This window comes from Lipotes vexillifer, unplaced genomic scaffold (genome assembly GCF_000442215.2).
Source record: "Lipotes vexillifer unplaced genomic scaffold, Lipotes_vexillifer_v1.1 scaffold493, whole genome shotgun sequence".
NCBI classification, from domain to species: Eukaryota; Metazoa; Chordata; class Mammalia; order Artiodactyla; family Lipotidae; genus Lipotes; species Lipotes vexillifer.
Window position 1 is genome coordinate 1,769,960 of NW_006786277.1, and position 26,319 is coordinate 1,796,278.

A 26,319-nucleotide genomic window follows, 5' to 3' on the forward strand; every position below is an offset into this window, starting at 1 on the left:
TCATTCAGAGTTAAAAAGAAAACATATACTTTTAGTAAATTACACTTATAGTGAGAGAAGAAAGATTGGAGTTTGAGAGCACACACATGGGATGTTTTCCTGAGACAGCAGGATGGGGAAGAAGTGGCAAAACTCCTCTACACCCTCAACTTTCACATCTGTGTCCCACTCCAATTCTGTGTCTGAGTGCACCTCCAAATGTAGAATTTTAGAGGAGAAGAAATTGCTGTAGTTCATCTGCTCAAGAAGGCTAAGAATTCTGAACCTGAGAGGTAAAAGTAGAAGTAGAATAAGAGGCAGTGAGAGTGAAATAATCATCTCACACTGAAAAGATGTCACGCACATGTCCCAGCATAAGCACAAATGGAAGAGCCAATATAAGTGAAGAGCCACAGTAATGATACTGAGAGCTGAATTCCCTGAGAGATGAACTTAGGAGTGTGAATTGCAGTAGAGATTCAGAGACTAAGTTTTTTTGTTTGATCAATGCTGGGGGAAATAAAAAGCTAGATATGGGAATGTTCATTACTGGAAAAACTCTATTACACATAAATCTTTCTTCAGAACCCTTTTTACCAAGAATTCAAACATGGAAAGCATCCAATGAACAGAATTTTTCCAAAATGATAGTTAAATAGTCTTCATCTTTTAAAAAATAATTTTCTATAGTTCTAAAAACCTGCTAGTGGTATGATCTGCCAGGCTTCCACTGCTGGTAGGGGATGTTACACAAGGCAATCAAGAATGTCTGTGTTTCAAATCATTGGTCTATTTGTACATATCTCTCCCTCTCTGGAAATGGGAAATGCCTCAGTAACTTATTTATTCCTTTATGTCACCCATAGTATCTGGCAAATGTCTTGTATAATAAATACAAAATATAAATACAAATACAAATGTAAATATAAATACAAAATACTCATACAAAATTATTTGACCTAATTATGTGATGTTTTCAAAATTCTGAGGATGAATTTTACTCATAGCACTTACTGCAGAAATGAAATTCAAAATAGAAATTCTTGAAATATTGCAAAATATCTTCAAATTTTCAGTTTCTATGACATTGTCTATTTCTATGTCACTGTGTAGTGTTGAAATTTTAGGTAGGAACGCTTGGGGTTGGGTGAGTAAATTTTACTTGGCACTTTGTTGCTGCAGTATCTGAAAACAGATGACAATATTCTCCTACTTTGATATATCCAACAAGTTCTTTAAAATGCATGTTATGGCAAGCCAAACTCAGATAGATATAATTCATCATTATTTAGTTTATAAAATATAGCCATTAATAGGTAGAGTGTATAGAATCTACTAAACATACACTGGATAATATAAATGAAGTGATTTCTGGAGGCCTTAGGTTTAATAGGACTAAAATTAACATTTTTATTCTATGTAAATCCATGAACTTTCAAAACCTCTACTTTTCAGTTTTCCAAATTTGGATCTAATTGTGTCATTTCAACTACCACATTTTTCTTGTTGATATTATAATTTTGACTTAATTTGCTACTGGGTTTATTCAATCAGTTATTTAACACATATTTACTGATCTTTTGTATAGGCCAAATTATGTGCATGTTAGTGAATTTACAGAGTTGAAAAGATACATTTTCTGCCCTTACAAATTACAGTTCAGATTGGAATCAGACATGCAAACAATTATAATGCATCAACTGCGATAGTGGAGGATGGCAGGACACACTGAGCAAGCAAATGCCTATGCCAGGCTACTTAAGGCTGGGAATGTATCATAGGGAAGTCCACACTTGAACTGAGACACATAATGAGTAGGATTTTAACAAACTTATTCGAGGCAAGGTATCACAAATAAGAGTTAACCAGGTGAAGTTTCACATGAGGGCTCCCAGCCAAGGAGGGAGGGAAACAATTAGGCTGAAATATGGCTCTCTGTCCATTTGCATGGCCATCTTCCCTGCAGCACAGCTGACTGAGTCAAATAGAGAGGTCCTCTTGTTAATTCATTTGTTCAGAGCAAATGCCTTATTCTAATCCATCTGCCCAGATAGGGCATTTTAAAATAATGTGTACAAAGGCAATCTCTGTGCTACTAGAAATCCTGGCCAACTACTTGTGAGAGGATGAAAGGGCAAGGAGGCAGCAGAAACTGGTAGTCTGGTGAGTGAGGAATAGTGAGGGACAGAAGGGCAATACATGGCTTGAAATGCAGCGAAGAAGTTAATGACTACTGGAATTTTAAAATAGCCATTGAATTTTGCAAAAGGGCTGTGATTGATGAACCTAAGGAGTATAGCAGGTTCAGTGGAGTCATGAGGGGTAAACCTGGTTGCAGCACATAGTGAAATGATCACAGTGAGGAATTAAGAGATAGTAAATACAGAGAGAAAGAGAGAGGGAGGGAGAAAGAGAGAGAGAGAGAGAGAGAGAGAGAGAGCTTCACGGGACAGGCTCAGTGAATATTTATGTTCAAATACACATGTGTAACAATCACCCAATTCAAGACATAGAAATTTTCTAGCACCTCAGAAGGTTCTCTTGTGTCTCCATTCAGTCATAACCTCCCATTTCAAGAAGACAACCATTATACTGATCTCTATCATGATACGTTATATTTGACTGTTCTTCAACCTCATACAAATAGGATCACGTGAAACATACTATTTTGTGTCCAGCTTCTTTTTCTCAAGTGTTGAGTGCAAAATTCATCCATGCTGTTGCATGTAGCTGTAACTTGCTGTTTTGTATTTCATTATATTCCATTGTATGAATATACTTGGAAATGTATAGCCACTGTTTTTTTAGTCATATTGGTGAAAAGTTCTTCAATGTTAAAGTTACTGCCAGTTCTCAGTTATTACAATCTTTGCTGCTATTAACATTCTTGTGCATATCTTTTGGGAGCTGTGTACCCATTTCTTTTGGGTATATCTAAAAATGAAATTGTTAGGTCATAATATAGGTATACCTTTGGCATTAATAAAAACATAAAGTTTTCCAAAGTTGTTGTACTAATTTATATTCCATCAACAGAATATAAGAGTTGCTCTGGGGGCTTCCCTGGTGGCGCAGTGGTTAAGAATACACCTGCCAATGCAGGAGACATGGGTTCAAGCACTGGTCTGGGAAGATCCCACATGCCGCGGAGCAACTAGGCCCGTGGGCCACGACTACTGAACCTGTGTGTTTGGAGCCTGTGCTCTGCAACAAGAGAGGCCGCAATAGTGAGAGGCCCGCGCACTGCAATGAAGAGTGGCCCCCACTCACCGCAACTAGAGAAAGCCCTCGCACAGAAACGAAGACCCAACACAGTCAAAAATAAATAAATTAAAAAAAAAAAAGAGTTGCTCTGTATTTTCGCCAACATTCGTATCTTTTTCATTTTAGCCAGTCTGGCAGTTGTGTGCTGTATTTCATTGTGATTTTAATTTGCATCTTTCTGAAGCCTAATTATTTTAGCATTCTTTTGTGAAATACACATTCAAATCTTTTGACCATTTTCTATCTTTTTATTGGTTCATTGAAGTTCTGAATGTATTCTGAATATGTCTTTTTCAATATATGTAGTACAAATATATTCTTTCATAGCATGACTTGTCTTTCTATCTCTTAATGGTGTTTTTAAAAGGAGAAATTTTTAATTTTAACAGAGTTCAAGTTATTAATGTTCTTGTGTACTATTTATTATGTTTTGTCCAGCTCAAGGTTATGAAGATATTCTATGTTTTCTTCTAGAAGTTTTATTGTTTTGCTTTTTACGTAAAAATCTACAATCCATCTGTGATTGATTTTTGGTTCATAATATGATGTATGGATTAATTTTTTTTCCCATATAGATATCCCAAAGAACCAGCGCCATTTATAGAAAATAAATACTTTTACAACTGTTCTGCAGGTGACAGTATGTGGGAGTATCTGTTTCTGCATTGCCCATGTTGATTTCTCTGTCTTTTTGTCTATTCTTGCATCAATACAATACTATCTTAATTGTTGTAACTTTATAGTTTATAGTAACTCTTTAATCAGGTATCATGGTCCTCCTTTACTGATGTTTTTTTCAGTATTGTATTAGCTATGCTTGGTCCTTTGCTTCTCTATATAAATAATAGAACAATTTTGTCAGTCTGCACATCTAATTTCAATAAACTACTGGAATTTTTCTGTGGGTGTTTGTATAGAATTTTTAGAACAGCTGAGATAGAACTGACATGTTAAAAGTAGTAAATATTCCTCTTCATAAATACTGAATTATTTATCCAGTTTATATTTTATGTAATTAGTATATAATTTCATGAAATTACTGGATCCTTTTAAATCTTATTGTTTTATATTTATTTCATATTTTTGTTCTATCTTTTCTCTTTTATTACTTTTTCTGGATTATTAAAATGTTTTAATCCCTTTTTTTCTCAGTTATAAGTTTGTTACAACTTCACTTACTACATCTAACCAGCTAAATGTGTTTTGTGTACTCGAAAAGAATAAGTATTCTGCCACTGTTGGATATAGTGTTTGATATATGATAATTAGTTCAAATTGGTCATTTGTGTTGCTCAAATCACCTTTAATCTATCTTTTTTCTGCTGCTCTTTCACAGTTACTGAGATAAGTGTTTTTAACTGTCTACATAGGATTGTTGATTTGCCTAATCCTATTTTTGTTGCTATAAATTTCTGCTTTATAAATTTTGTCACTGTGGTAGATATATGTAAATTTAGGATTACTCTTTCTGTCGAGCTGTCTTTCTTAAAATCAAATGTCTCTCTTTATATCTTGCAATAATTTTGCCTTAAAGTCTACTTTTTCTACAGTTAATATAGCCTCCCTAGCTTTCTTCTGTTAGTGTTTTTATGTTTAATATTTTCCTTAAATCTTTATTTGCCCTCATATTTAACATATGTTTCTTATCAACAGTGTATTTTTGGATTTTGTTTTTTATTCAGTTTGACAGTCTTTGGCATTTAACTGAATTATTTATTCAATTTACATTTCATGTAAGTACTAACAGTAATTTAACAATCTTTTTTTTTCTTGTTTTCCATTCCTCCTATTGCAATTTTGTCTCATCATTTCTCCTTTATTTACTACTTTAGGACTGTTCAAGTATTTTTTATTTCATTTTTATCTTTTACTAGTTGGTTTGTTGAAATTTTATTAAATATTATCTTAGTAGTCATTAGATGAATTACAACATACATGTTGTGTAGCATGTGAATGCTTTATTCCTTTTTATTGCCCAATAATGTTTCATTTCAGCTGTTCCCTCCTCTGTAGGATTTTCCTCCTCAAGTACTAGTTACTTTTGCAGTTCCTAACTGTAATCTCTTTCTCCTCAGCACAGACAGTCTATCTCCTTTTGAAGGAATTTTATTCTTCTATAACAAGAAGTGGTGAATCACCCCTGGTAGAAAGCAGGCATGAGTGAAAAACTCATTTCTGTGTGCCTTCTTCCTTCTGGAATTATGGCTCTTCAAATCCCCTTTGCATTGGTTCTTCTATAATGCTTCTAAGCAGTTTCTTTACGTATTTTGTTCGACTTTTGTAGTTGTATCTGGTGGAAAATTAGTCTGATACAAATAACACTATTAAGGCTGGAACTGGAAGGTAATCTACTATTTCTATAAGTCTGATTCAAAAGCAGAGTTATGTGGAGATAGCTAGAGAGGAGAGTGAGTTGGAATGTGTGTGAATGTGGCCGATATGTCAGCATGCTTGTATACTAAAGGATTCAGTGGAAAGTGAAAGGTCGAAGATTCAGGAATCAAGAGCTCATGTGAATAAATTAGCATTGCATTAGAGGAGAAGCTTTGTATGGTAAGAATTCCTGAGATTGCTGCCAATACTAATAGGTGTACAAATGGAAGGGCAGAAAATTGAGGTAGTTCATGTAACCTCCATTTTCCTGTGAAATAACAATAAAAGTCATTGTTTTGATTCGGAGAGCGGTGGTAGATGAAGGAAGTCTCAGAATAGTAATGAAGCTTTAGAATACATGCTGAGATGATTACAGAGGAAGCTGGCCAGAGACATTTAGCAGGATTTCTGAGCTGTTTTGAAGGGCGAGCCAAACATCATGCCACAATTTAAATTTATTTTACCACCACAGCTCAAATTTAAGAGGCAGCTCTTGGGCCACAGAGCTTTTACCTTTGTTGTCTCATCTTGAACTTAGGCTATTTGGGAATTTATACTGAGAACTTCATGCACTGGAACATATCAGTTCTAATTCTTGAGAGTCATTACTGGAAGTTCTGTGAGTTAGCTACAGAATATAGCTAGAAGATATAGAGAGCAATGACTAGGATGTTAGTGTTGAGTTTGGGTCATGTAACTTCACAATATTGATTCCTTGTAAAGGACCATGCTGGATTTAGTCTCAGTACATCATCCTTAAAGGAAGGATGTTATATACTAACACACAGGAGTCCATTAGAGTGCCTCCTTCCTCAGACCTCCCCACCTACACTGCTTCACCAAGAACCCAGCCAGTCTTTACTGATCTAACTCCCTTAAGTTTATTATGTCAGAAGTAGAGGATTAAATCTGATCATTAAAGCATCTTTTCTAATTATCATGAGCTCAATGACTTTATCCTGCTTATCAAGATAAAGTTTAGAAATAATAGGAATCAAAATATCATGGTGGCAAGATCTTACTATACCAATACTATACTATCTTTATCTCATTTACTGAGAATAGTAAGTGCTAAACTAACACTCACTCAATGTGTTCTTTCTTTACACATGAGTTAGTCTCAGACATTGTTGCATAGCAAGGTACAAAATACCTCAAAACAACACTCACCTAATATTTCTCACATGTCTGTGGGCCAGCTGGGGTTCAGCTGCTCTGGGCTGTGTCCATCTGGACAGCTTTGCTCAGCATCCTCTTGTGAGCAACAGGCTAGCCAGGGTATATTCTTCTTATGCCAATGACAGCGATGCAAGACAGCGAACAGAAACATGTGAAACTGGCAAACTATCACTTTTGCCTATTTATCACTGCCAAAATAAGTCACATATCCAAGCTCAAAGTCAAGGGACAGAAAGGTAACTCCATCTATGATGAGGCCATGGCAAAATATTCATGAAAGGAGGAGTGAAAATTGAGGACAATAATGTAACTTACCACACATAGCAGTGTACTTTTCCTACCTTCCCTGTGGATTTCTCATACAAGGTTTAGGAATGAACCTTCTAGGAGGTTACTCAGCCTATCTGTGTATGGATAATCAAAGTGCACGGGCTTGGGTATTTTTTGTTGTTGTTGTTTATTGGGTGTTTTTTAAATGGACAATCTGGAGCAAAATGGCATCTCTAACATAGACTCACATTACTTTATGACTCACGTTACTTTGAACTAAATCCATATGATTTTATATCTGGGACTCAAGTAAGAAACAATACAGAAGAGTGATTAAAGAGAATGAACTTTGTAATTAGAAAGACCTGGAGTACAGACCAAGCTTCACCCCTTTTCAGCTGTCAACTTTGTAGGTTAGCCTTTGTAAGTCTTCCTCATTTTGAAATGAGACTATCAGTAGTGCTCACCTCTATAAACGAGGTTCTTGAAGCAAATGCAATAACATACACATGCCAGGCACAGAATCAATGATCGAGACTGATAGTCATTATGATATCCATTGAAGCTGTCACAAAATGTGGAGGAGATACTGCAGTAGTGAAGAAATAAATTACTCTTGAGATGAGAGTGAGAATGTCCTCAAAGAGGTAATGATATTTGAGATGGTTGTTGAAGGATTTTACTAGCCTGTGAAGTAATTAAAAGGTAATCGAGGGATTAATCATTGCTAGATTAAATGAATGAGAATTAATAAACTTATTATGATAGCAGCAGACATGAATTTCTAAACTTTTTAGGAATTTTTACATGTCCTGTACTCCTGCTCATGAAGTATGGTATGTATAACATTGTCACTCTATCCAATGCCCATGTGACATCCACATTTTCATTTTCTCCTGAAACCATGTTCTACAAAGTATGTGAAGGCTGAGAGGGGCATGGAACTGGGGTCCTTGATAACTGTCAAAGCTGATAAAATGTTCAGTCACTAGGAACTAAAATGCAGCTGTAAATATCATTCATTAAATTAAACTACAAAGTAATTTTCCTCAAATGCTATTACCCTATAGGTTTATAGAAAATTATATGTACCTATAGATAGGCACACTATTTTTTTTTTTTTTTTTTTTTTTTTTTTTTTTAAAAAGCTGAGAAGAAACAGATTTAAGTTCTAAACCATGAAAATGTTAAGTTGCAATAAAAGGCCACTTTCAACTTTGCCATTTAGAGGTTCACTTATTGTTCATAACTCTTATAATTGAAGCCTTATTATATTATCCTGCTGGACAGCGTGATTTCCTGTTATTTGTCTAATGTTTTTTAAAGAACAGTAATTTAATAACTATAGTGATATTCATCCTAGGTTCCCAACAAATGTGCTATCTCATGAAGCCTGTTTATAAAACACAGTCGTAGTCAATGTATATTCCAGGCTTGCCTTTAGGTGACTTTGGAAACATCACAAAGCAGAAAAAATAATCCCAAGACCCTGTGATGTTACTTTTAAAAAGAAAGGAACTTTAAATTTTAGGGCATTACAGTTTTATTTCTCTTGAAAGCACTTTCAGTTTATATTTGCTCCTAAGAAAACTGATTTTATTCTTTTCTCATAGAAAAGTCTAAACTGTGTATTTCAGTTCCAGGGAAAGATTGTTAAGTTTTATTGTCTACACAGCACACAAATATCCTATCGTTATATTGCTCAACCAAAAACAAACAAAAATTCTGAAACTCTAAATAACATATGCACTGTTTTGTTTTCATATTATTAAAAATATAGATTAATTATAATTTTTGTAGAAAATGTTGAAATATTTACCCTTCTATTTCAGATTTTTCAATGGAATTAATGCATTTAAATAACTCTTTAACTTACTTGTAGGGAATAGATGAGAAGAGATACAAAATAACTATTTTATATATGCCATTTCTTTAATTATATGTACACCCCAAATATGAAGCCTAAGTGATAGGTAAGATAAGTAGATGTCAGAACCCTAAAGTGACATAATATTTACATATTTTTTAAATGTCCTTTTTAACCCTAGAAAGCAAAAGTTCAGAGTTAGGGTGTGTTTTGTTCAATCATTTAATAATATCTTTTCTTGTGTGGTACGCAGGTGTCTCACTGTTGTAGCCTCTCCCGCTGCGGAGCACAGGCTCCGGACGTGCAGGCTCAGCAGCCATGGCTCACGGGCCTAGCCGCTCCACGGCATGTGGGATCTTCCCGTACCAGGGCATGAACCCGTGTCCCCTGCCTCGGCAGGAGGACTCTCAACCACTGCGCCACCAGGGAAGCCCAATAACATCTTGAATAATCTAGACACTTTGTTTAACCATGGAGTTTTCCAGTCTCCACGTCCTCCATATCTTAACTTTTACACTTAATCTGCCTTACGTAATTATGGAAACAAATAATCTGTTGACAAAACTGATCAGAATGTTTTTTGTTAGTAGTCAAAATATGATAAGATTTCAGAGGGAAGAAGTTGTTATGCAGGCAATACCATGTTGGGATAGTAAGAATGGATCCTCCTGAGAATGAAAGCAAACATGATTTCTCTTATCTCATAGTTTGGGCATATTTTCCTTCTTCTTTTAAATGTAGTTTTTGATCCAAAATAACACTTTCCCATTATTTTAAGCAGAAAATATATCTATATTTTTCTAAATACATTAAATAAGTCCTTTAATACCATGCTGTTATTTTAGAGAATAAAAAAAGCAAGAGAAACTTTATTCAAGTGGGTTGTCTATCCTAAAGCCAAAGAAAAAAATCATGTTTTTAAACTCTACCATAATTTCTTCTTCAAATGATTAGAATGTCTTTATTACATTTTATTTTAAGATTATTTTACAATTCTAGTTGATTAAATCTTGCTTTGAATGAGTTTCAGGACAGAATTCATGATATTTAGCTGAACCAAGTTAGACATTTTAAGTGCACATTTTGACTCTTACTATCGTTTGGGAGCCATTTTATTTTGTGGATTCCAATGTGGTGGCTACGACGTCAAATCTTTTAAGACATATTTTGTTGTTTTACTTTGGATGGCTGAAGCCTTTAATTTTTTTCATTTAGTTTTTGTAAAATCTATATGCAAACTCTTTAAAGTTACATTATTCTATCAAATGACCACGCATGACTAGATAGCAGGGCATACTTGTTCATATCAAAGCTGTAAACACGAAAGGACATTTGGATGTGTTGCAAGCATTCTCTCCCTTCCCAATGAGCACTTGCTTATTCCACGATCACCTTTGAAGTGACGAACGTTAGCTGGAGTTGTGGTTTCTGTGGCCTTTACTTGCTGGTAGTGACCAACAGCAGAACCAAAATCAATCTCTGTCAGGCTTGTAATTGAGCAGTTACCTAATTTATGAGACAGTTTTCCCATTAACAACAAAATCTTGAAAATTAAATAAAAACAGACCTTCACAAGTGCTGCTGCATAGGTGAATGAGGGATAAACATTGATAAATGCGCATGCCTTGTGCAAGCCTGACTTTGAAAAATTCTGTGTCAGAGTTTCAGGTCACATTTTGACAACAATTAGCAACACTGAAATAAATAGTTGGTAATTCTTCTTTGTTATGACAAGGGATGTAAAGCCATCTTTACCAAGAAAAAGCCTATTTTATGCATATGAATTGTATTACTGCAGTGCTCAGCCATCTTGCTATGACAGAATCTGTGGGCACTTCTATTATAAACTAGAGTAGAATCCTTCTGAAGATTTGAAAAGGTTGGTTAAGCTGTTTTCACTTGATTATTTGTAAAATTCCTGTCCACTGCAATTCCATAATTCATACAGAACTCACAAGATGGTTAAAAGAAAGTTAAATGTGCAGTTAAAATTTATTTTTAGTATGAAAAACTTAACTGCAGTATTTTGTGGAATGTTCCAACAAAAATCTAAATGACTCAAGAGTTCTGGCTAAATGTTAAATCTTTAAAGCCTATTGTAATTGTATCTAATTTTTAAACTCCATAAATTCACCTGTTGGTAGCATAATCATGAGTTAATTTTTTAATTTTTAAATTATATGTGTCTATATATTTAAATTGATCTAAAGAATAGAGTCTATGACAAGAAGGAGTGATATTTTATAGGTTAGAAGGAATCTATATGGATACAAAACTATCAGCCATATGGTCAGAAATTTGAACAAGTCCTCACTGAAGCTACTGGTTGATTATTTGAACTGAGTTTGTCAATCCATTTAAAAACTGACAAGTAAACCTGTATTCCATACAGACATTGAATTTGTCTTACCCAGGATTTCTCTGGAGAAAACTAATGAAATCAAGAAACAAAAACAAAATAAATATAAAAAGCAGCTTTTAAAAATATACTTAAGAATAAGAGTAAAATTATTGAAAATTCTAGACATTGAAAATGTGATATACATAATCCTTAAAATTAGAACCAATAATAAGTGTATATATATATATATATATATATATATATATATACACACACACACACATATATATACATATATACTTATATATATATATATATATATATATACACACACACACACATAAATATCCATATATACCCAAACACACAAAGCATACTGTACTAACTTAGGTTACCTGGGTTACAGTAACAGTCATATATACCTTATGTACAGTCATATAACACATCATATGTATGTTCTGGGTTGGTGAAACTGCAAGCTTAGAGAGAATGGTTCTTCTACACATGACGATTCAGGACCTTCAAACACCTTTCATTCTATGGTTCTAGCACCCACTAGAGTCACATCATCCAGCCTAAAGAAGAGCAAAGAGAGCATGGAAACATCTTCACATCTCATCCTTTCCTTTCACATTCTATTGACTAGATAGAAGTCACACAGACACAGCTAACCACAAACCTAGCTGCGATATCAACTAGGAAGAGGAAAACAGATTTTTTCTGCTATACTTACACAATAACCGAAAATTCTAATTGAAATTTCAACCTTACTTACTCTGAAGTAAACTATTTAGTAACCTCTTATAGTTGAATGCGGCAGTAATTAAGTGAAGAGTTACTCAGAGCACCTAAAATAGATATTGTAAAGAACATGAATTAAAGTACTTGCATTTTACATGTAACAAAGCCATTAAAATGACCATCCAGATTCCAATTAATTCTTTCTCCTTGTGTTGTCCTGATGTATATTACTTGGTTTCCTAGTCTATCATAAATTAAAAGAAATAAATGAGAAAGAGAAAAAAATAGATGTTACCATAGACAAGTACACTGAAAATAGCCTCCTATGCAAAGAAGACTCTAAGACAGGTAAATAAATATGTAGATAAATCAATTGATTAATCCATCAATCATGACAGCTTGAAGCTATTTAGTATATGGTCAAACTACTTATGTTTCAAAACATAGCTTCCAAATATAATAGTCCTCCCTGAACTGCAGGGGACATGTTCCAAGACCCCCAGTGGATGCCTGCAACTGCAGATAGTACTGAACCCTATATATACTACTTTTTTTTCCTATTCTTAACATACATATGATAAAGTTTAATTTAAAAATTAGGCACAGAAAGAGATTAATAACAACTAACAGTAAAATAGAACAATAATAACAATATGTTGTAATAAAAGTTATGTGAATATGGTCTCTGTCTCTCAAAATATCTTATTGTAAACATATAATGTCTTTTCCATCTTAACAAAGCATTTATCATCCACCATGTCTGTAACTTTTGAAGTTTGGGGTACTACAGCAAACCTAGCACAAATTTATTTTTCTTTCTTCACAATTTCATGAATAGATGATATGTTCTTACTGTAGATTTTTGCAATCCCAGCATATAATTCTTTTCTTTTCCTTCTTGGGTCAAGAACTTTCACCTTTTCACTTAAAGAAAGCACTTTATGATTTCTCTTTGGCATATCTACATTGCCAGCATCACTACTCTTGAATTTGGGGGCCATTTTAAGTAAAATCATGGTTACTTGAAAACAAGCACTGCAATACCTCCTCAGTGGATCTGATAATCTAGAAGGCTAAGTGACTAATGGGCAGGGATATGCTTGACAAAGGGAAGATTCATATCCAAGGTGGGAAAGAGCCAGAGGTCGTGAGTTTTTGTCATGCTACTCAGAACAAAGTACAATTTAAAACTTATGAATTATTTATTTGGGGAATTTTCCATTTAATATTTTTAGATTGTGGTTGACTGAGGGTACCTGAAACTGGGGAAAGTGAAACCACAGGTAAAGGGGACATTACTCTAAACATCCTTTTTAAAGCCTTTCTTGACTCTCTTGCCAGAATTATCACCATCTCCTCTGGGCTTTAAATCTCTCAATATTTTTTACTTACCTCCACTATGGTGTTTATAACATGTTTCCCTTTTCTAAACTGTAAGCTTTTGTAGACAACGGATATTTTTAATCTCTCCCCACTCTGTGCTTAGCACAATGCTTGCCATAAAAATAGGTGTAATAGAAGAAACAAACCCCATTCCAATAATATCAGGTGAAATCTTGTTTTATAGCAGGGGGAAGTAACAATTCCACAAATTTCACTTTGAATCTTTAGCACTATCTTCCATTACTTCTAAGAATGGTCAGAGAAAACACATATAATCTAGCAGGGAAGTTTTGGTATGTTCTAGAATTCATACTGAGTTCAAAGATCCTAGGGCAAAATGCCTCAGTGAAATGTCCATTTATGGGACATTACTGCTTAATATTTTGAATGCACATTCATAAATTGAGTGAATCAGCTATGGTCAGATCACATAACTACCAATTAACCATGATATTTTTGAGACAAGACAATTTCATATTTTTAAATCCATGAAAACACAAACCAAACTTCTATCAGTCAATTGTTTAGAATCTTCTGTATATCTTAAATTTTGCAAAATGAGAAAAATTGTCCTATGTAGGCTACATTTCTTTCTTTAAAAACCATGTGATCATATTTAGAAAGAGTTGCCTATTATGAATATTTCAGTAAAAGATCATCATGATGGTAATTTTTCTATTCAAGAAATATTGTTTCTGTCAAATCTCTATCTTTTTAGAGGATAAACATATTTACTTAATCTTTGGGGCCTGGAAGTCATCATACCTTTTGCAGATGAAAGCATAATCATGTATGCTATTTATAAAACGTTTAGGATTATAAAAACCACCTCTCTTGATAGCACAGCTGAACTCTATGTCAATTAGTAGCTAAGTCAAAGATCCCAAAGAATAGAAAATATCATTTGTTTTCCTGAAAATGTCAAAAGTGTGGCAAGGATAGAGACTTCAGTTTTATTAACTTTTAAGGGCAGAAATACGTGGATCTTGGATGACACAAAGCCAGTGGGTTTTTTTCCCTTTAAATAAATTAAAACTGCTAAGATATAAACCCCCTGAAAAATGGGCTTATTACAGAAATAGAAACTGACCCTTAACTATAGTAGCACTACCGGATGCCGTTATAATAAGCTCCCCTAGATGCCATGGTGTAAATGTATTAGCTGTACTAAGAGACCCACTCCTGCTATAATTATGTTAGGAACCAGTAAGACAGCTCAGAAATCAATATGCTAAGACAGATAGAGTAAAGGACCATGGCCAGCCCACTGGGAATAGATTAGTCTGGCAGGTCCCTAGCTGAGCCATGAAGAAGGGGATATCTTTGCTGTTGTAGAAAGCCATTAATTGTAAATTTTACTGAACAAGGAACTTGAAGGAAAGGCTTAGACTGTGTTGTTCATACCACTCAATGAAAACTGCAACACTTATTGATCAAGAGTTAAGCTTTTTATTCTTATTTCAGAATCCAACAGTGCAAAAATCTAAATGTTCACAGGGACTTTTGAGGCTTTTCCCACATGCATCTGAAACTCTTCTTTGGTTACTAACTTGTTTTAATATTTTAAAACTTCTAGACTAGATCAATAAAATCACATTTAGACAATGGCCCTCCACACTGACAAGTTTACTGGTATGACATTGGTTATCTAATCAATTAATATTCACATGTCATATAATATGATAAGAGAAGAGATACATTCTTTGTATTATTTTCTACAAGTTGGCAATCACCTAACTATTAAATATTACTGAGTATAATACTAATGAGGAAGAAGAACTGCTGCAGCTTATTTTAACTACAGTGTCTAATTGAGTTTTCTTAATACTGTTAGCCTAGTTTGAATAATTCATTTAAAAGACAGAAGCAGTGTAATCTAGTAGTTTTGCTAAGAAAGAGAAAGAAAAATAAGGAAAAGAAAGAAAGAAAGAAAGAAAGAAAGAAAGAAAGAAAGAAAGAAAGGAGAAAAAGAAAGAAAGGAAAGAAAGAAACAAAGAAAGGGAGGAAGGAGGAAGGAAGAAAGAATGAGAAGAAAACAAAAGGCTGACCTTTTGTGGTTACAGTTTGGCACATCTGCTCATGTCCAATCAAGCTTTCAAACACAGAGTAGTAAACAAAAGCAGCGATCAAGCAACGATAAGTGGTTTGAATGAGTGTGCAATTTCTGCCCATATGACCATCCTGACACAATTGCTCTAATTTTCTTTCCAGAAATGACTGATAAAAGATTTAGGTAATTGCTATGGAGACAGACTTCCTTCCTTCCATCACTAGGTATCTTGAATAATACAGCCTCAGGGTCATAAGATGGAGTGTCAGTTTCTGCAGAGTCCTAAATTAATACTTGTCCCTGCTTTAGCTACACTTCCTGTACATCTAATGAAGTGAATGTAATTTATTTTGACAGTGTATTGAAAATCACTTGATCAAAAGACTATTCTGTAATGAACACAAAAGACAACATAGGCTTGGAAACTATACACTACAAAATAACATAAATACACACCAATTTCTCAAAGGACATTTTTTTTTCTAAAAACTGTGTATGTAGTCTGAATAAATATGATACAATAGTTTCCAAAAGCACAATAATTCACGCAAATGTAAACTTAAAAAGTGAAATTTTGCTCTGATGCCTGAGATTGACCTATCTTCATTCAGAGCATGACCTTGTCTTCTCTAATCAAACTTAATTTATCTGCCTTATCTTTGCATTTCTAACTATTAAGTAACACACAGAAAGAAGATCAGAGAGCCATGAACAAGCTAGTATTCAGGAGGAAGTTCTGAAAATATTGTAGATCAACACTGCCAGAAATTTTATCTTCATACATAAAAAGTCAGTTTACAAGGGAATCTAAAGCACCTCCACTAAAACTTCATAATATAAGACAGACTACCGTTCTGAGGTCTCCTGATGTTATGACATTTTTCAATAGTTAATGAAATCAGCTATGTGCTCATGAAAACTTCCTATATTGACATCATAAATGATCTGCAGGTTACATAATTTGTCCAAAGATACACATGCAAAACTCATATACAAGATAGTTTCTTTTCCAATATGAAAAACTTTCTTAGGTCTTGTAATGGGGTTTTTATTTTTTCTACTAGTGGAAAACAATATCTAAGATTTGAAAATATTCAAACACTTGAAATACACTTATATTTGATTGTACCAGAAGCCACTGCATTATTTTTTTCCTTTAGAAAACTAGCATAACATCTTGGAAGCTGACAGAGTTAGTATAATTGAAATATTTAGTTTGCAATAAAAAAAAAATACACTTTGTACCATCTTGGCAAGTGGGCCAAAGCAAGGCAAGTGTCTGTACAGTGGCACTGTGAAAGTACAATGTGGTGTTTAAATACAGCCAGGCAGAAGCCAGTGGATAATGCTCAGTAATGGGTTAATCAATACTTATTATGGTTTTATTGGTTCACTAAAGAGAGAACAGAATCTAGTGAGCACAGAGTAGAAAAAAATCACTGCAGCTGATCTAGATAGCATCTACTCTCCCTAAGGGATTTCCCTATTCAAGAATCCAATTTACCATGCCTGATTGACAAGGATTGGATCCTAGGGAATCACATAACTCTTTTTAGGACCCAATAAAATCCTAATGTATTTGTCTGACTGGCCAGGAGACTTCTAGTTTTACTAAACTGAGGTGGTTTGCTGCAATTAGCCTTTATTCCCCTTGCAGTTGAAAAACTAGGCTATTAGGGAGTCATCCCCCCTCTATAAATGCTGGAGTCATGCTGGGATGTAACTGATGGAAGGAGGTACAGTGCTGTATAAAAGAAAGCCCTTATGATGAATTGTAAACATTTGAAAGCTTCTGAAAAATGGTCATCAAAATAGGATTCAGATGAAAAAGGGGGAAGTCCAACTAAACTGCATGCTTAAAATCCATTTATTGGTCAGTTAGCCTTTACAATTTATTTCTTGCTCAGGTAACGGTAACAGAAAGAAACCTCTCTGTTCAAAAGCAGCTTTGAAATATGTACCTTTTGCTATCTGAGCTTCCCCTTTAATATCTGAAGTGTGAAAAAAAAAATCATTTGTCCACAACAAAAATCATGTAGGTAGTTGTCTTGGGACCAGCTCTTTTTTCCTAGAGATAATGTTTTTACTAAGCAGATAACTCATTCAAACACACTGGTTTTTGATCATGGCGTACTATTTTGGTGGCGCTTAAGTCAGAAAACAGTGAGAGTGTGATGATGATTTGAAGTCATGGATGAATCGTAGCTGAAAAAGGACTTTTTTTTTTTTTCTTGCGTTATGCGGGCCTCTCACTGTTGTGGCCTCTCCCATTTGCGGAGCACAGGCTCCGGACGCGCAGGCCCAGCGGCCATGGCTCACGGGCCCAGCCGCTCCGCGGCATGTGGGATCTTCCCGAAACGGGGCACGAACCCGCGTCTCCTGCATCGGCAGGCGGACTCTCAAGCACTGCGCCACCAGGGAAGCCCTGAAAAAGGACTTTTAAATAATGCTAATCATATTTTGAAACAAATATCCCTTTAACATAAAAATCACTGGTGCAACCCATTTCCCTCTAGAATCATGTCTGCTCTTTCAAAAGGCACAAATGACACTTTAAATATGTTTAAATTGAATGGATTTCATATTCAGAAATACATTTACTAATGAAGTGTTTTTGAATAGACATCATGATTTACTCTTTTCCTCAGACTTGGAGAGAACTTAGCGATATACAGAGAGCTCATATAAGCTCCCATTACCAGAATCCTAGACTATAGTTTCCAAAATCTCCAGCTAAAATGCTATGTTAATTGAGTGCAAAAATCCATTTCCAATAAGAGAGGTATGACTATCTATGATAATAGATGTTTAAACATATGAATTGGGTACATAAACTTCTTATGTTTAAATGATTCATATGAAATTATTTAAATATAGGTGTAAGATATTGTCACATTTAACTATATATAAAATTTTTAATCATGACATTCTAGCTCAGTGATTGTTAAGAAGGCACAAAGTGCTGTGTATGATAATTATAGAGAAAAGCTGAGAAAAAAAGTCAAAAAGAAAGTGAAAGAGAAGGAGGGGGGGAAGTAGAAGAAGAACAAGGAGGCAATTGAATAGAAGGGTATTGATAAAATTGTAACATGATAATTTCTTTTTGTTTTTAATTGGGGTATAGTTGCTTTACAATGTTGTATTAGTTTCTGCTCTACAATGAAGTGAATCAGCTATATGTATATATATATATATATATATATATATATATATATATATATATATATACACACACGCTATATACATATATGTATGTATACACATTACTGTGTGAAATTAAATATCTATCATCTGTCTATCTACCTGGCATATTGTGAATGCTCAACAAATAGTTAGGGGCTAGTTACCAGCCAGGGAGCATCCTTCCCTCAATCCTGACCCAAATTCTTTGGCTCTTCCTGAGTTTGTGAGTCTCTCTTCTTTACTCCTGGTGTTTTGCCTCATTTAAGCAGAGGCACAGTAGAACACAGAAGTCTAGTTAGCAAAGCATGTCTTAGCTCTTGGAATTTACCACTTGACCTTCAGCCTTCTGTCTGCTGTGCTGTGCAAGTTTAATTTATGTGAAGGAGAGCACGCTTTCCAAAGGATGCTTGGGGAGCAGAGGCAATGTGCCCAGTTTCACCATGTCATCCTGACTTAGGGAAAAACCTGCTCAGCTCTTCACTTAGCAGCCCTGCTGGTAGCTCAGGCAATGTTTTTCACAAATCAGCAGCAGGAAATCCAACGAGAAGTCACTGTTTATGTAGCAGAATAAAGGATCCTAGTTGTCTGTCTATAAACAGTGACCCTGGCAGGTAGAATTGAGTTCATGTGGACCACACTGTGCTTAATTTAGAATATCTTTATCCTTTCTGAATATTCCATACATCTTAATATATGTCTTTTTTTTTTATTGGAGTAAAATTGCTTTACAATGTTGTGTTTGTTTCTGCTGTACAATGAGATGAATCAGCTATATGTATATATATATATATCCCCTCCTTCTTGGACCTCCCTCCCACCCCCATCCCACCCATCTAGGTCACCACAGAGCACCGAGCTGAGCTCCCTGTGCTATACAGCATGTTCCCACCAGCTATCCATTTTACACATGGCAGTGCACATGTGGGAATCCCAATCTCCCAATTCATCCCCCACTCTGCCCCTGTGTCCACATGCCCATTCTCTATATCTGCATCTCTATTCCTGCCCTGCAAATAGTTCCATCTGTACCATTTTTCTAGATTCCACATATATGCATTAATATACAATATTCATTTTTCTATTTCTGACTTACTTCACTCCTGTGTGACAGACTCTAGGTCCATCCACATCTCCACAAATGACCCAGTTTCATTCCTTTTTATGGCTAATATTCCATTGTATATATGTGCCACATCTTCCTTATCCATTCAGCTGTTGATGGACATTTATGTTGCTTCTGTGTCCTGGCTATTGTAAACAGTGCTGTAATGAACATTGGGGTGCAAGAACATGATTATTTCTTTGAGTAAAATTATAAGTAATTCTAATTTATTTGTTTTACTTTAGTTTTTAAATGAAAACACTTTTACTGTGGAATAAGAAAAACATAAATTTTATTAAAAATTGAAAAGTGTTATGTGGTGAAGTCTGATAATGCAGACATTGTACTTGTAAACATTATAATTCTAAGGAAGTCTAGATAGCCTCAAAAGTGATGGAATGATATTACAGAATATGAGTAAAATTGGTCTTTCTGCCCTTACCAGACTAGATTTATGTAGGGTTCAAGATTATTTTATAAGTATCTTGTTAAAGTTTGTAGGGTAAGTTCCATATAATTTTGACACTCTAATAGTGAAATATCTTATCTAAAGAGCTAATATATTTACTTCAACTTAGCACACATGGAATGTTTCCAGGGACCAAGAATAAATTTAAAGATGTCGTTAGAAGTTACTGGGTTAGTTTTAATCAGAATGTAGAAGAAATATTATTGAAATACTATCAGAGAACGAAGAGAATTATTTGGTGGATGGTTAAAATGTCCTTCATTAGGATTTTTTTACATTTGTTTATAATTATGGTTCTTTTTTTTTTTCTCTAGGACTTTAAATGATTTATTGCTGTTGGTTGAGTTTAGTAAGGATTTTCTTATCTTAGATAATATTGCTTGTTCATATATGATTTGCTAATTAATATTTAAGTTTTTATTGGCTGCTAATTTTATTTCATTTATAGTACAACTAGCCACACATTACTATAATGTAATTTTCACTTTTAATATAAAATTTTAATTTTAAAAGGCTAGAGATTTTTATTCAAAATCATCAATATAGCTGGTTAGAGAAAAAGAAAAAAAGTTTCCTATTTAAAATGATAGTCTGAACCATGAATTTGCTTATCTTATCTCATGAAACTCAACTGTAATGTCAGCAAAGAAATGGCCAAGTGTACAAACTCATAAAAGCAAACAAGAATTAGAAATAAGTGAGAAAATAAGAAATTCAACAAAATTCTGAAACACAGAAAATAAATGAAGCCATATCTATGCATAAATGATGTCTAGTTGAAGCAAATTGCATTTTCCCAAAGTAATCACAGCAATATTTCCAATTCCACATGCCATTTTAGAACTTTGCTATTCCCCCCATAAAATGGTGGAGTCTATTTCCCCTGCTTTGAAATTGTGTGGACCTATTTTACTGTATGGATATAGAATACGGCAGATATCACATTTTGTAACCTCTGAGGCTAGGTCATAAAAGATGATATGGCTTCTGTCTGGCTCTCTCCTTGGGATGATTGCCCATGGAATACAACCCCCATATTGTGAGAAGGCTTAAGTCAAATGGAGAGGCCATGTGTAGGTGTTCCAGTCACCACACCCAGCTAAGGTCTCAGCTGACAGCCAGCATGGACTGACACATATATGAATGTGCAAGTCTTCAGGATATCATAGTCCATAACCTTTGCCCAGATTGATACCAAATGAAGCAGAGTTGAGCTATTTATTTTAAGCCTTCAACAGATTGGAAAATCATGATCAAAATTAATGTTACCTCTGTTTTAAGTCACCAAGTTTTGAAGTAGTTTTCAGGTAGCAATAGATAACCACAATCAATTTTGTTAATTGGGTGCTATCATAACAAAACATAAGACATGTTGCTTGGGGGCCAGGTAGCAGGTGGAAGCTGGAAGGACTTTGAGGAAGGTGTTAGAGAAAGATTAAAGAGCCTTGAAGAGACCTTATTAACAAACCTTTGAAGGCACTCAAGGAGACTGTTAGTGATGGCTTAAAGGTTAAGAGGAAGATACAATTGGAAGCTGGAGGAAAGGGGACACTTGTTACATAATGGCAAAAAGTATAACCACATTTTGCCTTTGACCATGCAGAAGATAGAAAATATACCTAATGAACTGGATGACCTAGTTAAAAAGATTTCTAGGCAGACTACTGAAATTTCCACCTGATTCCATCTCACTGATTTTGATAAAATGGTGGAGAAAAGAAATAAGTTTAAAAATTATTGTTTACTTTTCAAGTGAAATTTAAAGGATATATAAACTGTCAGGTCTTGTGAAGTTCATAAACAAACAAAAAAAAACATTTCTTACTACTGACTTCTCCAAGATTCTCAAATGAGAATGGACTTCAGAGTAAATATCAAACCCAAGATGGGAATATGACATCATTCTTAATACCTCTGAAGATTTAAGGATTGCCTCAGAAGTTCACTCAGTCATGTCAAGTCCTCTAATAATCTTAAGGGTACAGTTCATAGATCTTCTCCATGAAACAACAGGGCTAAAATTCTTAAGAGCTCTGTATATCAGAAGTCTTTCAAGAAACCAAAGATGGAAGAAGACTTACCTAAAATGATTGTTGGGTGTGGCTTTGGCTAGATGAACAACAGTAAGAGTCATTTTAAAAGCCACTGAATTTTTAAGGAAATTTTGTGGCTGTAAACACTGCTGTCTTGGGCTAAAATGGACAGTGACAGTACAAATAAAATTGAAAAATGATCTTTACATTCCTGAACCACTATGATATAAAGCAAGATGATAAAACTACTCAGGGGCAAACTATATGGAAAAGAAAGGATGACTCAGTAAGTAAAACCAAGAGCCTAAAGGTCACAAGAACCTATGAAGAATCATTCCTAGGCAGTAGTGTTAAGCCTTAATAAATGAACTGGAATATGTGCCTGGATAGATTTCAGAATTAATATGGAACAGTAAATACAGTGTGCCTTTACTCCCCGCCCCCCATTCTAGGTGATATACAGCACAAATTGCAAGCCATGTGAGGAAAGACATCTTGGAAGTGGATCCTCAGCTCCAGCTGAACCACTTCAGCTGATGCTGTGTACATCAGAAATTAGCCAATGGATACCAAAATCCACAGATACTTAAGTCCATGATGTGAAATGGTGTAGTATTTACATATAACCTATACAATCCTCCTTTAAATCATCTCTATGTTACTTATAATACCTAATGTAATGTAAGTGCTATGTAAATAGCTTTAAATACAATGTAAATGCTATGTACATAGTTGCTGGCATCCAGTAAGTTCAAGTTTTGCTTTTTGGAACTTTCTGGAATATTTTTACAGACTATTTTCTATACACAGTTGGTTGAATCCATGAATGCAAAACCCAACAATATGAAAGGCTGTCTGTATACTCTCTTTATGGGAATGTAAATAATCTCAGTGAAAAAATATTCTTTTTCCATAATTTATTAGGTAAGGGAGGGGTGAATTAGTTCAGGTGGAAAACCATGTACATTTTGGTGGCACATACTTATCTGAATGTGTTCTCTTAACAGAAACTAATTCAAATAATAACACATTATACACAATTAATTAATTTGCCATTTTACCACATTAAAGATGTACTTCTTTTTCTTTGTTTCTTTGTTTTTGTCAGTATAATGATGCTATGGGCTTTTCAAAACTATCCTGTCTCTTTCATGGTCTTTTCCTTACAGATCACAGTACTCTGCTATAAAAAAATAAATAATTGATGAGGGATAAAGTGAGGATGATGATTAGAATTGGAGAGGGGGTGGAATTCCCTCAAACTGAATTCTCTTGCCTACTTGTCATGCTTTTGATTGCTCAGAAAATGACACTAAGCACAGCATCCCTATCAATGTTGCAGAAAGATAACTCATTTCTGAGCTTTACTTTTGGTTCACCAAAGCACAATTGCCTCAAATACATCTAATTAGAGCAGTAATTAAAGTTCTTACCTTACCTGTGTAGTCAAGGACACAGAACTTCTAATGGGAACAAATCTAGGTATAAAGGCTTGCTGTCAATTAGCCCTGATGGTTTGAAAATATAATGAAGGAGAATAAGGGTTGAGTTACAGCTCTGTACAATAACAAATATAGTAATTCAGCACCTCTCTCTTTTCCTGAACCCTACCCAAGAGTTTAGGAGAAGAAAGACAAGAAGATTATCTGGGTAATACAATCTTACTACTATCAGTGGATATCCTCCGTCAACTTTGTGCTAGTGCTTACCTCTAACAAAAGATGGGACTGCCCTTCAATCTGGGAACAGCACAACTGTTCAGTTTCTTGTCACAGATTCTGTCAATAGAATGCAGGACAAAAAAAGGAGAAAAGAAAGGTAACTCTCTTATGATCACAGTTTCATGCTCAGTCCTCTCCCAGCAAAATGGTCTTTCCTCCTGATTCTTTCACAGGCTGAAAATATTTTGAGAATACTTTTCTGTTTTTGTTTTTTTTTAAATCATTGTTTTCCTCTTCTAAGGAAATAACTATAGTAAGTTGTTAGATAGCTAAATTCATGCACTGGGAATTAAGTATTCTTGAAAACAAAAAAGTCTTAGAAAATTTTTCATCCTTAGAATATCTTGAGAGGATTGTGTATTGATCTAAAAAACACAGATATGATTTGTATTTTTTGGAATGTTGTTGCTTCTATAGCCTCTCAAACTTTCTGCTTGATGCCAAAGGTAATCTACATACCTGTCTTCTCTCCTAGATTGTAAAGACATAGAGACTGTATTATAGACAAATTCCAGAGCCTTTGTGGCTAGTAAAATGTAGATGCTCAATCTGTGTCCTGATCTGAACTGAACTTGAACTTTGCGTTAATTATATTAAACCCTCATTCTATTGATTATAATGAATGCTAAACATTCCACTGGGAAAAACCATTTCCGCGTGTGTGTGTGTGTGTGTGTGTGTGTGTGTGTGTATGTGTTGTTCTTTTTCTCACTTTTCTCAGAGAGAAAAATGCAGTAGTCTACTATGATGGTTAGTTTTATGCATCAACTTGGCTAGGCTAGAGTACCAAGTTTTCTAATCAAACACTAAGTTAGGTGTTTCTCTGAAGGTATTTTGTAAATATGGTTGAGATTTGCAATCAATTGACTTTAATTAAAGAAGATTGCCCTTGATAAACTAGGCAGGACCTCATCTAAGCAATTAAAAGACTTAAGAGTAAAAAATAGGATTCCCGGAGAAGAAATTCTGCTTCATGACTGCAACATTAAATCCTGCCTTAGTTTCCAGCCTTCTGGGGTGTTCTTCATCTTTCAGTCTTGTCAGTCCCCATGATCTCCCCCTTAAAATAAATCTGCTTGTGTGTGTTTGTGTGTATGTTTCTGGACAACCCTGTAAGATATATATCCCTGACTGATACATATGTTTAGGACACATGGAGCTTTATAATTTCAGGGGATACCATGGGATTTGCTGTCGCCATGGTTGCCTTTTCTTGTTTTATGTTTTAATACTACATCTTCGTGGTCACTAATCGAAATGCAAGCATGTACTTTAAAAAGATTACTTAAGTATTTTAAAAGAGCAACATGAAAACCCCATAAATTATACATTTTACTATATAAATTAGAAGAATGATTCCAATTTTTTCATGATACTGTTAAACATTAATTGGGTTTGCTTAGACCATGCTTTCTAACACAGTTATCTTTGATTTGTTACAACTTAACCCAGGGGTTGTTAAGAGTTTGAAAGAGTATGAAAGATGTTTCTTTTGTATCCTAAGAGAAAGGATTTTTTCCCAAATTAATATGGGAAAATAAAATGGAACAAGTCTAAGTACATAGATCTTCCAGTTACAATTGTCAACTTACATAAAAGAATCTTAGGACTGTAAATAACATATCAATAGATCATCTAATTTGAAAAGAGGAATTCTATTTCATCTTCTATGCCAGCTTTAATGGATTGAGAGAAAAATGGTGGATCCCTGTATTGAGAATTCTGAAGCTTAATCCAGCATTAGTTGGAAGTGTTTAATATATCTGGTATAGACATGGGTAGGAAGATCAGGTAATAGTACCCAATTAAGATATTTGTCAGAAATGATCAAATCTGTCCTAATCTAATCATCAAAATAATTTAATACTTTTCCTTAATATCTAAATATGTTATATTCTTATCCATATTGAAACATTCAAAATGAACAGATATTGTAACTTATTCAGAAAATCAATTCTAGTAACTTGCTACTCTTTTACATTAAAAAATAGGAAGAAGAGTATTTTATAAATTCTAAGGCCATAGAATTAGTCCTTTTATTATTAACATAGCTTTAAATGCCTTTATGTAATTAAAACAGTTTGGGGTAAATGCCTATTCACAGTCACTGTAGTTTTTGGTATTGAAAATCATTAAGCTAACACAAAAATAGTAGTATATAAAATGATATTAGAAAGATACAGATTGTAAGACTATGTAAAATACATATGTAAACATAGAGAGTGTATGTATATGTATACATATATATATTTGGTAGACTAAAATTATTTGAAAACAATAGTAGCTAAACTGGAGATTCTAAAGAGATGGAACTTCCCAGGTAACACCTTTGATGACCCTGTGGAACAGTACACCTTCAGCAGG